Source organism: Suricata suricatta, chromosome 1, assembly GCF_006229205.1.
Source record: "Suricata suricatta isolate VVHF042 chromosome 1, meerkat_22Aug2017_6uvM2_HiC, whole genome shotgun sequence".
Lineage (NCBI taxonomy): Eukaryota > Metazoa > Chordata > Mammalia > Carnivora > Herpestidae > Suricata > Suricata suricatta.
In genome coordinates this window covers 10903861-10919735 of record NC_043700.1, presented here as the reverse complement: position 1 = coordinate 10919735, position 15875 = coordinate 10903861, and the positions used below count along the sequence as shown (strand labels likewise).

The 15875-nt window shown below is 39.7% G+C and overlaps 1 long non-coding RNA gene across 1 annotated transcript in view; it reads right to left on the bottom strand.

Annotated features, from left to right (window-relative positions):
- LOC115303966 overlaps window positions 1-9047 on the bottom strand; it is a 230088-nt gene extending 221041 nt beyond the window's left edge. The window contains exon 1 of the long non-coding RNA XR_003914343.1: window positions 8936-9047. This is a non-coding gene — a long non-coding RNA (uncharacterized LOC115303966). The remainder of the gene's footprint in view (window positions 1-8935) is intronic.
- Between the last annotated feature and the right edge of the window lie 6828 nt (window positions 9048-15875).

Genomic DNA, 15875 nt, shown 5'->3' with positions numbered 1-15875 from the left:
CATTCTATACTTTTTCATGGCCTTCATAATGCTTGTAATGGTTCAAATCTATATTCTCTCCCGCCTCAGACTTCACTGGGGTGAAGTACAAGTCTGTGTTGTTTCCCCCATGTCTCCAACCTTAGCGTAGCCCCTGGTCCAGATAAGGTACTTCATAATGGTCTTCTAAACCCACAAAATTATTAATATCATATGTAACAATGCTAACATAATGAAACATTTTAATGTGATGCTTGTCTCCTGTCTACTTCTCATAAATGAGAACAAACCAGAAAAAAGACTAGGGATTGAAGCCTAAAGCTTATGGACTTTGGCAGGATTACCTATGTAACTAGTTCTCTGGTATGTATACCCATAGTATAAGGTAATATTGATGATACTCCAATAGTGGATAATATTGACAATATATGACACCATTGATGCTACAATAGATACCATTGACAATGGCAGTTTTTGGTGTAGCAGGATGACCTCTAACACCCATGAGAATATTAATTTGCCCTGGAGACAGCTGAGTGGATTAATGACAGAACAGATCACCAGGATCCTAGGACTATGAATCAGTGCAACCAATGTTGTCAGCAACTTGTGTGTAGGAGAAGATCACTTAATTATTAAGGAAACCCAGTCAGTACAACAACCATCATATGCTTCCCAATCATAACTTGAGTCTTCACAAGGGTGTTAGGAATTCTGAACGTCCAAATGTCAAGAATGGAAAAAGAGATGAAGTCATTGATATCAATGAAACTCAAGCTCCCTTACCCCGTTATTCTAGGACTTGGGTTTGTGTATCTTCATCATATCTAATATTCATTTTCCTCCTTTGTCTATCATTCCAATAAGGGAATTTTATTGAGAGTTTACTTAATTTTGCATCCCTATTGCCTTGAAAAGTGATTGCACAAAAGAGGTGCTGAATAAATAAAGGTCAATTAATAGACGTGTTTAATAAAAGACTCAACAGAGCATGTGTGGATCCTCCATATTTCAGTTCTCCTGAAAGCTGGCTGAGGGATTTCAAAAAATATTTTAATAGCTGACCCACGGCAGGAAGGATTCAGGATGGCGAAGAGCATACTTTTTATGATACACATACTAAGCTCCTATACTCTAAACCATACCTGCACCCTCTAGAGGTGGGATCTATGAGAAGAAGAGTGACTTACATGAAGCCACATGATCAAGAAAGACCCAGACTGGCCACCTCATGGCCTCTAAGGAAACCCACTCCATTGGTGAACACTGGACTTTCTGGTGGAACACGTGTGTGTGTGTGTGTGTGTGTGTGTGTGTGTGTCTATGTGTCTGGTAAGGAATTAAGGTTATTTTTTTCCCAGTGGGACTGGAACTAGGACAAAGGGAGTGAAACACTTGCCTTAAATACAAAACATAGGGAGGTACACTCACACACTCCCTTAGTAAACAGGATAAATTATATCTTAAGACAGTATTTTAAAATTCAAAATGTGGGGCGCCTGGGTGGCTCAGTCGGTTAAGCGTCCAGCTTCAGCTCAGGTCATGATCTCACGGTTCGTGGGTTCGAGTCCCGCATGGGGCTCTGTGCTGACAGCTAGCTCAGAGCCTGGAGCCTGTCTTTGGATTCTGTGTCTCCCTCTCTCTCTCTCTGTCCCTCCCCTGCTCACACTGTCTCTCTGTCTCTCAAAAATAAATAAAAAACATTAAAAATTTTTTTGTTAAAAAAAGGAATGTAATTTTTAAAATTTTGATCACGAGAGAAGTCATGAATTTTTAGAAAATTTAAGATACTACATTAAAACGTTATCTATCTCAATAACTGAAGTTTTATCTGTGTGGTCCCCTCCAATTCTGCACATTACTCACCTCACCCCACCCCCTGTCCTGTGTCTTAACTCCTGAGGTTGGTGACCAGCAGATTGTGCAGCACAAGTTCACCAGGGGTCTCCCTCTGCCTCTGAGAAGGCATCTGGAATAGCATCTCCGGTCAGAGCACAGGAAGGAGCCCCTTTTCTGAGTCCACAGCCCACAGGATACAGAATTCAACCAGCCACCACCTATCTCAGCACTCAGGTGATGGTTACAAATGGGGACATGATGCCATTATCAAGAGGCTCCCTCAAAATAAATCCATCACACACTCACAATTACATTAAAAAGTTAAATGAAATTTTACAACTTGTAGCTTCAGCGTTACACAATTCTTTGTGAAAAAAGTGAACACCTACCATTCTATGTGGTGGCCAAGATCTTGTGGAGGGGCTCCCTTTTCTGAAATAATGCCTTAGGTTAGCTTATAAACTATGTACTTTCCATCTTATTATTGTATTTTGATATCCTTAGGGAGGCTTCTGGATGTTTGATGTGGCACCTTTTCAAATCATAATCAAGCAATAACAACAGGACTCTACCATTTTACTATTTCTTTTATACATACCGCATTTGGCCACATAATCAGTAGGATTTTCTTCCTTTCATGGAAGGTCAAGTAACGATTCTGTCACAGAACCATATGCATGAGGGGAAAAGAAGATCATGCATATCAACTCCTCTTAGGTGCTCCAGAGTTGAATCCAAGAACATAGCACCAAAAGGCAGATGTACATTTATACAATATGGTCACGGAAGATGACTGCCATTAATAATTCAGTAAGAACTTCTCCTTTCTCTTTCAGCAAACTCACCGCTTCAACCATTCTCATGAAGCTTTATAATTGGATGTGGAGAAAGGGCACACATGATTTTATGAGCAATAACAACTAACATTTGTACAGCATTTTACAATTTGCAAAGCCGTTTCCATAGACATAATTCCACTCCTCACAGCCACAGGAGTAGTTAGGTGTTATTAAGATCATCTACAATTTACTAATGAGGAATGCAAGTTGGCAAGATTATACATTGGGAATATGGCTGTGTCAGGAAACTCAACTAAAATGTCTGAGTGCACTGAGACCTACTGTTTACATAGTAAGTTGTCCAAAGTTAGGCAGTGGGGGGTACTGGTTCACCAGTTCAGTGATGCCAGCACCCAAGTCTCACAAATTATTTTGCTTTATGGCCACAGAATGGCTACATTCCAGCCATGAAGAAGGTCAAGAAGAAGAAAGGGGAGTGATGTTGCATCAGGAAAACAAACACTGCCTGGAACCAGGTGGGAGACTGTGGCCAGTCTTCTTTACAGACTGGGTACAATAGTGACCCCTCTGGAATGGCTCGGGAAAGGGGATAATAAAAGAAACTGGGTAAGCCAACTGCCAGCTCACCTACAATAAAATAAATAAGTTTTAATTTATTTTGTCTCACTCCAGAGCTCATTCGCCTTTATCTGACAACATGTGGAGACAGAGTGTGTGCATGTGGTTTGTACCTGTGCCTACGTGTTTGAAAATAACTGAAATGCATGATATATGGAGATCAGGAATTCCTTGAGAGTAAAAACCATTTACATACCAGTTTTTGAAAAACGAGCTGTTGTTTTATCCCTAAACACTCATGTCTTTGAAGACCCATTTGTACTCAAGAGTCAGTAAATGGCTCCATAGTTATCTAGTTATCACTCACACATACCTATCTTGCTCTTTTAACTCTGCTGGAATTTCAAAATTCCAACTGGTTGTAGAAAGCGTGCAGGTGAATTGCTCACAATCCCAAATTCAACACATCTGAAACTATGCCCCGTGAAGCCGTGTTCATCTCCAAACTTCTTATACCGGCTCCAAGATGCCATTATTCTCATAGACCTGGATCCAAAAGTCAAGTCACATTCGCTGCTTCAGTATACTTCATCCTGAATGTTCAATCTGGTCTTTTGCCAGCGTGTATTTGCTGGTCCTGTGCCAGGCAGTGTGGTAGGTGCTATGACTACTATGAAAGCTGGTTTAACACATCACAGAGCCAATATGTTGCCTCTCTTCGGGTCCTCACGTCAACAAACCTGTATTATTTCAAAATGTTTCCCTTCCTTCAATCCACTCCTCATACTAATAAGAACCAACCTGCCAAAAGACTGCATCTATTATGCCTGTCTTGATTTCAATGCAATACAGAGTGTCATAGTACCAACTGCTTGACGTGACATGGCCATGCCATCCTGTGTAATGAAAAATTATCTTCAGTTAGAGAGGGGTCTGGCCTTTGTCCCCAGCTCCTGGCAGGTGATCAGTAAGCTCGTGGAATATCCGGCCTCACAGTAGAGTCTCTGATGCCTGGCAGCTGTGACCATAGGGCAGTCTAGCAATGTGGCTTTGAGACATGACATGTGGGTTCCAACTCCATAGGAGCTGGGGACTAAAGGGATTAGCTCCAGCCTCCAAGAAGGGCTGGAAGCCCAAGAACAGTCATGTAATCAGCATATGATAGACCACTACTAAGAACTCTAGACACCATGGGGCACCTGGGAGGCTCAGTCAGTTAAGTGTCCAGCTTTGGCTCAGGTCATGATCTCACGGTTTGTGGGTTCGAGCCCCGCATAGGGCTCTGTACTGACAGCTAGTTCAGAGCCTGGAGTCTGCTTCAAATTCTCTATCTCCCTCTCTCTCTGACCCTCCCCTGTTCATGTTCTCTCTCAAAAATAAATTAAAAAAAAACATTTACAAAAAACAACTCTAGACACCAACTACTTTGATAAGTTTCCCTGATTGGCAATTTTCTATGGATACTGACACTTGTAGAGGCTTGGGCAAACACAACGCTCCCCACGACCTCACTACAGGCAGGGCAACTAGAAGCTGCATGTTTGGATGGATCCCTCTTTACTCTGCTCTACACCGCTCTTTCCTCTGACTAGTGGTGATCTGTAACTTTTCCCTCTCATAAATGTAACTGTGGATATAACAGGTTTTCAAGGGGTTTTGCGAGTCTTTCTAGTGAATTATTCAACCTAAAAGCAACCATGAAGACCCCTGAAATTGTAGCCAGCTGGTTGGAAGTGAGCATGGTCCTGAGGAGTTTTCAACTTGAGATAGGTGTCTGAACAGAAGGAACCTTATGCCGACTGTTTTCTCTGGCTGTGTGATTTGCCCAACTAATTGTACATCCTTTCTGCAAACTCATGGTTTTCCAACCCACGCTCATCTGCCCTATGCTTTTCTCTTGATGCTTCCCTCTTATCCTGGATTATTTCTGACTCTCTTCCTTTCTCCAAATCTTTCAAATCTTCAAGATGAATATCAAGTATGGCCTCTTTCATGAAGCCTTTTTGTAATCCCCCCACCAGACTAAAATGTACATGTATGCCTTTGCACCTAGCAGCTGAGTTTTTCATCTCATAGGTTGTGCTTTGCTTTTCGTGAATTGTAATTTGACTCCATTAGAATACAAGCCTCCTCAGACAAGAGGCCTTCCTGATCAGTTACACAACTGTCGTCCCCATCCCCTACAACAATCGGTAGGTTTTCTATCAGTAAGGTTTACTTGACTCAACATCTCTAAGTACTAAGTGAAGCATACTTAACCAGAGTGTGTCTACTCAGACAGGCAGCTGGAAATGGTTCTTGCTAATAGGCTAGGTTAATATAAGAAAAACATTTCCTTGCATTACCCTCCATGACTTCAGAAAAGACTTACAGGGTTCTTTTAATTTTTCTTCTAAAGATTACTGAAGTAAACTAATGGAAACTACTTAACCAAGTTTCCTGTTATAAGATCTACTACATATTAGCTTCATTGCAAGCAAAGCCTGCTCAAGAACAAGGCTAGCACTGACTGACTGACCAGTTCTCCTATGTCTCAGGATTTGCCTTTTCTCCAGAAGACACTATTATAAGTGTTTCATATAGGGCTGTGTGTGTGTGTGTGTGTGTGTGTGTGTGTGTGTGCGCGCGCGCATGCGTTCATGAATTTAACATCTTACAAACATCTGTAAGGGGAGGGCTGACATTATCCTCATTTTCCATATAGGAAAACCAAGCAGAGAGAGTTTAAGTAACTTGCCCATGGTCAGCCAGCTAGTAAATACAACTGAGATTCTAATCCAGGGAGTCTGGGGACATCACCCACGGGACACTTGCTGCCGCCTCCCAACTGGTGTGTCTGTTTGGAGGACAGCTACACCCTGCTCACGCAGAATCATACAAATGTGTTGAATCCCTTCATCAGAGACCGGTAACCCTTCAAAATGAAAGTTTACAACTTGAAAACACTTATGTTTCCGGTGTGGAGGTGTCACAGTAGGACTTGCCATTAACAGAAATTCTATTAACCGAGTGTCAGATGAGATCATCTCATTCCGTGCCAGGTGGAAGAAACAGTGAAAAGAGGGAGAGAGACATAATAGAATGAGCAGAATCTTTTGGTACTGAAGTGTCATCTTTTTTATATGGTGTATCATTTAAAGCTTCTATTAATGCTACCTATACTGTCACATGTACCAAAGTCACAAATGGCAGGAATACATTGCTTTGCTTTTGGTGAAAAAAATGTCTACTTCGATTTAGCCAGCTAGACTCAGTTTAGATGATCCCAATTTTGCAGGCAACATCCAAAGTATTACAGTCAGGTGACAGTTGAGCATATGCCTTCTTCTGTCCATCGGGGCTGAGAAGGGTGTTGACCATGCCCACATCAATGTCACCGAGCCTTTTGCACAGCCTGTCTGATCCGATGCTTGCTGGCCTTGACGTCCACAACGCACACAGCGTGATGTGGTCTTCTACTTTATTCACAGTTGACTCTGTAGTCAGATCATCATCAACAGGGATCATGATGACGGCTTAGTGCTCAAGCTGCTGTTTCCCGGGGACACTCTCTTGAGGATATGGGGCTGCAAAGGCAGATGCACTGTCTGGGGGCATGGGAAGGTAGGTGATATCAAGGTCTTTTTTGTGTGTGATGGCGAATGCCTTTCAGCCCTTCTTTCTTGGCTTTGCTTTGGCTTCTGGGTTGGTAGGAGCACGGGCTCACTGCTTCCCATTTGCCACCAACTTGTCATAGGGCAGGTGTGAGTATTACACCACTGTTTGCATGTGTGAATGTGCATGTATGTATGCTCCCAGATTTCTTTGTTGCTTATGTTTCCTATATCAGTTTTCAAAAATTAAAACAGAATAATCTAACAAGAACGTTGTCTGTTTTTATGTTACTCTGGTCAGATAAAGCCAATTTTTTTTTAAATAAAACTTTTCCAAATTAACTTGAGAGATCTACAAAATTAATGTTTTAAAACATACACACCTAAGATGCTCTAATTTTTAGAAGTCTGATCTTTTAATTACTAGTAAATTATTCCTTACAATGCTCTCCAGATTCAGCTTGATAATGAGGGTTGAACATCAAAGTTTTGGATATGCCTGTAATTCACATATTCAGAGAGGCCAGAAACATCTTATCAGTATCTGGTAGATGAGGCATATGTTCAACTGTCTCCGGACTGTAATACTTCGGGTGTTGCCTGCAGAATTGGGATCATCTAAACTGAGTCTAGCTGGCTAAATTGAAAACAAAATTCTGAATGTTGCCATGATAGGCCATAACTCAGAGACACCGCAGGTTCACTTCCAGACCACCATAACAATGTGACTATTACAACAAGGCCAGTAAATTTCTGTTTTGTTCCCAGAGCCTATGAAAGTCATGTTGGTTGGCTATGTGGGCAATAATATTTCATCCAAAAAAGACCATATTCTACCTTTAATTTAAAAAAAATACTTCGCTTCTAAAGAAGGTTAAAATCATAATCTGAGCACTTAGCTAGTCCTAATCACTGATCAAAGATCACCATAACGATATAATGATAAATTCTGAAATATTGTGAGTTTTTTTTAAAATGTAACACAGAGACATGAAGTGAGCAAAAGCTGTTGGACACATGGCGGTGGTGCTGACTGACCCTCTCACCCCAGGACTGCCGCTAACCATCAACTTCTGAGAACATGTAGTATCCTCAAAGTGCAACCATTCAAAGCTCAACCCAATGAGGTATGTCTTCATCTGCCTAAAACGTGTCGTGTCTGCACTATCTCCTTGTGTTTCCAAAGTCCCAAAGATGTCAACAGAAAGCTATACAATCTCTCTCTTCCAGAACATACTTTTCAAAGAAGAAAGAAAGGGACTGGTGGATGTTGGTTTCAAAGCGGCCAACTATGGAAGTCAAAATTCTGATGTTTTCGTCCTTTAGAAAAGATACCGAATTGCATACTTACACTCAAAGGGAATTCACTATCACACTCTACTGCCCAATAAGTTCTTTTAGAGAAGAAGTTGTAGAGAGCCAGGTATGTGAGAAGGCATTGAGTTAAATAAAGAGAAGCCTTATGTGCTAGAATTCAAAAGATGTGGGTTAAAATTTTACATCCCACATTGAAACCCAAACAAAAACTAAATTAATTACCTTTCACAATAGAAATCTTTTTTTTTTTAAACAAATACACCCTTTTGCATTAAGGACTTTTCACGGTGGTACTGTTCTTGATAAAAAGGGTCAGAATAGTCTGTCATGGTTTTATCCTTTTTCAAACTTTTATTTTAGAGAAAGAGAGAGAAGGCCAGTGCACAGGGGGAGAGGGACAGAGAGAGCGAAAAAATCTTAAGCAGGGTCTGTAAGAACCCAACGAGGGGCTCAATGTGGAGCTGGAGCCTGGGCTGAATGTCACCATCCTGTGATCCCATGACCTGAGCTGAAATTGAGTCACACTGTCCCACAACTGAGCCCCCCAGGCGCCATTTTACCCTCCTTTTTTGTGAGTTACATGCAGATGTGATGTCTGGAACTGCAGCAGGCATCTTGTAACCATGAGGTAACAGGCCAACACTAAGAATGACTGAGTGGGTAGAAAAGACAGAGCCTGTCTACATTACACATTATCCCAGGCTGCTGAAGTATAACCACATGTGTTGCAGAGAAAAATAAAGCTCTACTTGTTTAAGCAAAACAAAATCTATCACTTCAAAACAAAATTGTTCTGGAGGTCTGTACTAAGTTATTTGCTACTCGACAGTAATTAATTTCTTATCTCACTCTTTTGTGGAATCGGAGGGGCCGGGTACCAGAGGAGGGCTTCCGTGCCTCAGTCACTGAAAGTAAGATGTCTCCATGGAGAAACCTTTATCCACTCTAAACCGTGTCTGGATTTGGCTACCTTCAATGGCCCAGTGGCATTGCTGAGGTCTCAATTCTGTGATGATACAGTTGGTGTCAAAATCCCATTGTGACACACACACACAAACGTTTCTGTATTTACTCTGAACCCAAAGTCAGGAATTTGTTTTCCAGTGAGGGCTGCTGACACCTGGGAGGAAGATGGATTATAGGCTCAGGGAGATAGAGGCACCGTCACATCCAGAGAGAAAAGAGACAAAGTGGGAACAGCAGGCTCAGTTACAGGAAATGGAAACAGATAATCAGGGAATATGAGAGTTCTGCCCTGTGGCCTGTTCAGAAATACCTGTGAGAAATGTTTCGGTATCGCTCTGGCAATGAGAGGCAGCAAGCCAAGTGCCATCTAAATATGAATGCTCTATTTGGTTTAGATTACTTCCAGCTTGAGTATTTGCAACAATCTAAAATATTTTGCAAATTTTGACTCTACTCTATGACTGCTATTGGTTTCAGCGGCATGTATTATTTTAATTTTTAACAGGAGAGACCATTCAAGTCAGGGAAATACTGTGTGTATAAGATTTTGCCAAATGACACCAGTTATTATTACTGCTGTTCAAATCATATTAGTTATAAAAACATTTGACCACAGAGGTTATTTTGTTTACTGTGAAAGTATAAAAAAAACCTTATTTACTTGAAAATAAATCAAAAACACCTTTGAATTGGAGGCCCTGAATAAACTACCCAGATCATCTGTACTCAATGATTTTCTACTGAAAACTCTAATATCTCTTTAATAAAATAGTTGAAGATCAGGTGGAATGTTAGTACAATAGATTTTATTCACAGCTTGTTTAAGAATTCTAAGTCTTGTGTTCCTTGATCTAAAAACATACGTATAATTCCTGACCTAATATTAAATTATTTGTGAAAGTTCTACAATTGGGTTCCAAATGCCAAGCAATTTTTTTCCAAGCAATTTTCAAAAAACAAAAAAATGCACACACAATATCCAAACATACCATCTCTAGAATAATGACAAAAGTGGAAGCCACTTAGGAAGTAGAAAGTATTAGCAAAATTGTAAGGGCGCCTGGGTGGCTCAGTCGGTTGAGTGTCCAACTTCAGCTCAGGTCATGATCTCACAGTTTCTGGGTTTGAGCCCCGTGTCGGACTCTGTGCTGACAGCTCAGAGCCTGGAGCCTGCTTCCGATTCTGTGTCTCCCTCTCTCTCTCTGCCTTTCCCCCATTCATGCTCCATCTCTTTCTGTCTCTCAATAATAAATAAATGAAAAAAATTGCAGGTTTCCTAATTATTGGCTACATCTTGAAATGCACATTGAATATTGACTTGGAAACTGTTCCACTGACTAATATTTATGATCTGCTGGTACATGTTGTTCTCTATGTTCTTATTTGTTAGATCTGCATTGTTTTCATGATTACTGAAGGAAGAAACTTAAAAAAAATATGCAAAGCTGATCCTTGAACAATACAGTTTTGAACCATGCAGGTCTACTCACAAGCAGATTGTTTTAGACAAATACAGTATAATATTGCAAATGTGTTTTTCCTCCTTTTTAACATTTTCTCTTCTCTAGCTTACTTTATTATAAGAATATAGTGTCTAACACAGGTAACAGAGTATGCATTAACAAACTTGTTATCAGTAAAGCTTCTGGCCAAATGGGCTCTTAGCATTTACGTTTTGGGGGGGACTGAAAAGTTACACACAGACTGGCAACCACACAGGGTCACCGTTCCTAACCCTGTATGATCAAAGGTCACCTGTACTCTGGTAATGATAACAAAGGCCAGATAATACTGAAAAGTCGTAATCAAAGTAATGTCACCGCCAATACTGTAAAAGTACTTTGTGTCTTCTGAGGTGTTTTCCCAAACCTTCCCACCTAATTATCTCTACCTTGTTGAGAGGAAGGCCGTTCATCTATGAAAGATATACTCCCCTTCTTTTAAACAAGTGTGTGACATTTTTTAAAAGCCACAATAGTTTACAAATGCTAATTTCATGTTTGCTTTCTTCCTCAAGACCCCCTGGAAAAGAAGAAATAAGCGCAAGCAGAGAGGAAATGTGTCACCAGATTTCACTTATGAGTGGAACCCCTTCCAACACCACACGGTATTCTATTTTAATACTTCTAATTTAAATAGCACTCATCAATTAATATTAAATAACCGTTACAGTCCAAGTAAAATGATTAAAAATGGTTCTAATCAAGCCTATCTCGAGGAATTCTTCCACTATTCAAACTAACTTAGCTCCTATTTAAAACAGTAAGTGCATATAGGACCACTCTTCAAAACAATTTTTTTTCAAATGAGTAAAAATTTGAGAAATACTAATATACTGTGTTTTAAAATGTATTAAAATGAAAGAAGAGTTACTACTTTTGAGAGGAGACAGACATTATTATTGGTTATATACCTTTACTCCAAAAAGGAAATTTTCTGGTGATATTTTTTAATGCTTATTTTGAGAGAGAGCAAGCACACGTGCAAGTGACGAGTGAGCATGCAAAAGGGGCAGAGAGAGAGGGAAACAAAGTATCAGGATCGGGCTCCAGGCTCTGAGCCATCAGCACAGAGCCCAATGCAGGTCTGGAACCCACAAACCAGGAGACCATGACCTGGGCTGAAGTCAGATGTTTAACTGACTGAGACACCTAGGGGTCCCCATAGTAATTGCTTAAAAAACTATTTTTGTTACTTTTATTGTAATATGCAAAGACTTAATGTAAACAGCAAGAAGAAACAATTTCAAAGAGCACCGCCTTTTTTTGTTTCTACATAAACAGATATTTGTATCAACTACATTAAAATTATTTATGCAATTCAGTGAGGAAGGCCTGACTCCTCCATCACACCCAATAATGTATTTGAAAAGGACTTTGCATAATAAATGAAAACAACTTTATGACTTGTGCTTCATTCAGTAAAGGTGATATTCAACTTAAATAATGCAATTAAAGGTAAGAAGAGAGCAATTTTCTGTAAAGTCTCCACAGTGGCTTTCTCAACGGAGTCTTAAACCTCAAACATCATTTCAGTAGCAATTTGGACATTTATCATTCACAGGTTTTCAGATCACTTTTTTTTTTTTAGTTGTCAAAATAACTTAATCCAAGATCCTTTTCCAAAGCATTAGAGCCCTATAGGACAGATACCCTTGATAAAAATCAAAGTTAAAAGCAATATCCTGTATGTTTCAATCAAATGATTTCTTATTTGGTGTGTGCTTGTAATTTAAAAACTTTGAGGGAAAGCTTAATACATGATTAATTAGTGCTTCCTATCCAAGACGCTTTTCAAAAAACATGGAGACATCATTTTAATGATTATGGATGATTATGGAGGTGCTATCAAGTAAAAAATAAAAAAAAGAATACACTGTTGGATCTTAGTAAAATTTAGTTGCAAATTGAATGAGGGGCTTCAAAATGCAGAGTCAATGATTCTTATGATTTATATCCAAAAACAATGAATGATAATGATGATGATGTGTAAGTATCAAGCAGCATAGAACTTTTTCCTCCCCTCATTCCACTTTCTAAGCTTTCTAAAGTAACAAAACATACAAAACTTTATCAGATGACTGAATATTCTAAGATGTGCTGAAATACCCATGGCTGATTAAAGGCAAATTTGCTCTAATCATGTGTCTGCAGTTATCAGCATGAAGTCTCAACAATATGCAGCTTATCTTGACCAGAAAACAAACATGAAAAGCTCTACTGCGCACTGTGGCAGATGATGTTTTCGGAGTGGTAATTCTGATATTTGATGTGTATTCTTTATTCTTCCTAAGTAACTTTGATTCTGCGCCAGCCAAGATAGAGCCCAGAAAAAATACTTCAAAGCACTAAAATGCAGAAAGAATCTCCAGTGTCAAGTAGAGAGAAAATTGCATCCACGTGCCTTACAAATAGTTTTGATTTCAATTCTGTGGAAAACAAAGTGTCACAGTCCTGGGAAGCTTGGGAACCCGGTAGCTGGCGGGCGATGTCCCTTCCTTTCCGTGTATGGAAAGCACTCGATTCTTTTTCAGAACAATCTTTACGGTCAAACGGATATTAAAAATAGGTCACAGGAAGATTATCCATAAAATTAATCAAATTTTAAAAAGCAATCATTGGGGGGCCTGGGTTGCTCAGTTGGTTAAGCGTCCGGCTTTGGCTCAGGTCATAATCTGACAGTTCGTGGGTTCGAGCCCTGCATCGGGCTCTGTGCTGACAGCTCAGATTCTGTGTCTCCCTCTCTCTCTGCCCTTCCCCACCTCATGCTCTGTTTCTCTCTGTCTCAATAATAAACAAACATAAATAAAAATTTTGAAAAAGCAATCATTAATATCACCAGTGAAATAAAGAACTTAGGGAAGAATGTAAGGCATCTAAGTGGTCTGGTTATATGCCGCAAGTCGGTAAATTCTATGTATTTAAATGACTCTGAAAGGGACAGGAAGTTGTTGAGAAAACTCAAGCAGGTCAAAATAAATTACTTCTACTTACTTAATATTTCTGGTATACCTATCTAAGAGCCTGAATCTTGTGACGATAATAGCTGTTGATTTAAACGTGATTAGCGACCAAATCTCATGTGAGTTTTAAAACTGGAACTGCAGATGCTGTACACTATGTGTTAAAATGGGGCATCAGTCACTTTATAATACCTGAAAACACAACGTGGGATCATGCGTTCAGTTGGAATTATCACACAAGTTTTCCTAACTCTTCACTGTACTCAACAAAGATACAACTACGGTTACACGATCAGAACAATGTTAGCAAGAATCCTGACAAAACAGCAGGCCATGTTATAAAATGCATCTAAATGAGGCTTTCTCTATACCTTCTGGCTTTGCTCCTTGCTGATAGGATCGTTATTACAATCACGGTCAGGCAGCACAGGAGGCCAGATAAAGGAATTCAGTGATGCTCTTAGCGGTTAACAATTTCAGCTTGGTTTATGACATAGCTAAGATTAGATAGTCAAAGAGCCTGGTGCTTGGAGGGTGCTGTTAGCCACCAAAGGGGGCGGGGATAGTGGGAGCAAAGGACATGAACCTATCTGTAAAATGGGTTCAACTTGCTCTTTGTGCCCTGTTGTCTGAGCTATCCAGCGACACACAGAAGTGAGAGGTACCAGGGACAAATACTCCCACAATCTCAGGTCCGTAGAACAAATAAGGAGAGATCCTGGCGGATTTAGCGAATACGATCTGGGCTGCAGTGTCCCCTCACAAGGCTGTGAGCCTGCCCAACTCTGTAATTCTCTCCTTAGATAATGATAAGGAGATATTAACTCAAATTTTAGTGTTAAGGGATTCTAGTCAAATGGTTTGGGATCTCTGGGTGATCATGTATTTCTGAAGAAGCAGGGGCAGTGGAAAAGTCAGGCACACTTCCAAGTTTTGTGCACCTTGCAGCTGTAGAACTGAAACTTAACCCAAAAGGAGATGAGAACAATGTAAACCCCGGTGCTTTCCTAGGCACAGCATTACTTGGAAACTACTAGAATCTATATTGGCACGTTAACTTTGAAGTGCCGTTTGCAGCCTTCTATCTACCTTGTCTTCCATTCCTATCTCACACTATTACAGAACTGAAGATAAGCTCTAAAAAATCCTTAAAATGTGCCCGGGCTTTCAGCAGTTAGGTGCTAACAGCCTTCAAGTGTACAGTGATTCCCGTGTGTCCAGTCTCAATTGACTTTTGACTGTAAACCATTATTGCACTCAGCTACTAAATCTCCAAATGTCATTAATTTATGGTAGACTCTACAATGAAAATAACCGTCCATAGCCATCGGCTCAAAAACAAATGGGGACACCAATTTTTGCTAATTCTTTGAATTTCTTTGTGAAGAAAACCACAGGGAATGCACAAATAATACGTTTGGGTGATTTATTAATCCAGGTGCCTACTTTCAAAAAAGCCAAGTCAGCCAAAAAAAAAAAAAGAGAGAGAGAGAGAGAGTGAGACTTTTTTTGTGGTAATATATATACTGATGCAAGGAAAAAAATGTAAAATAATTTAGATAAACATAATGCATGTATTTCTGAGATATGTCGACAGCACCTACCTCTAAGCCACTTCACATTATGTGTCACACAGATTCAGGGTTCTTTTACGTACTTGAAATAATCAAGTTTTGGTATTAGCAATTTAACTGATAGTCTAAAAATTTGAATACACCGTTAAAATGTATGTTATATAAGAGTCTATAACATTACTAAACTAAGTCAAAAAAGTGAATGTATTTACCCTTTTAGATTTATATTTGGGTCACCATCCAAAAAGAAATCTTGTCTATTAAAATTCCTGTGATTTAGGAAGAGTTCAAAATCTAGTCCTAATTTTATTGCTATATAACTCTTCTGGTCTATCCTTTCTATTTATGGAGTTTTTGTTTTTTCCCAGTTTCACTTTCTTGATTGAGCTACTATGCCATGACTGATGGAGTATCTGCACCCCCCCCCCAAAAAAAAACACTGTCCACAATATATCAGGGCATTTTCATCCCAAAATATAGTAGTCAACCACAAAGAAATTGTGTGCCCCTCCTCCCTAAAGGTGAGCTCTGCAGGCGTGTTGCACGGCCACCCCCACGGAATCAGACAGTTACAGATAGTTTACAAAGCTCTCACCAAATCTGGAACAACATGCCATACCTAGGCATATTTTAAAACAACATATATATAATTGGATTTAATGAAATGTTTAGAGGTGCAGTAGGCATGACTTTGAGCAGATAATGAAAGAAAATGCAAAATGCGAATTGATTCATGATGTGGTTTCATCTTAGCTTGGGCAAACCATGCAGTATTTAATACATAGTA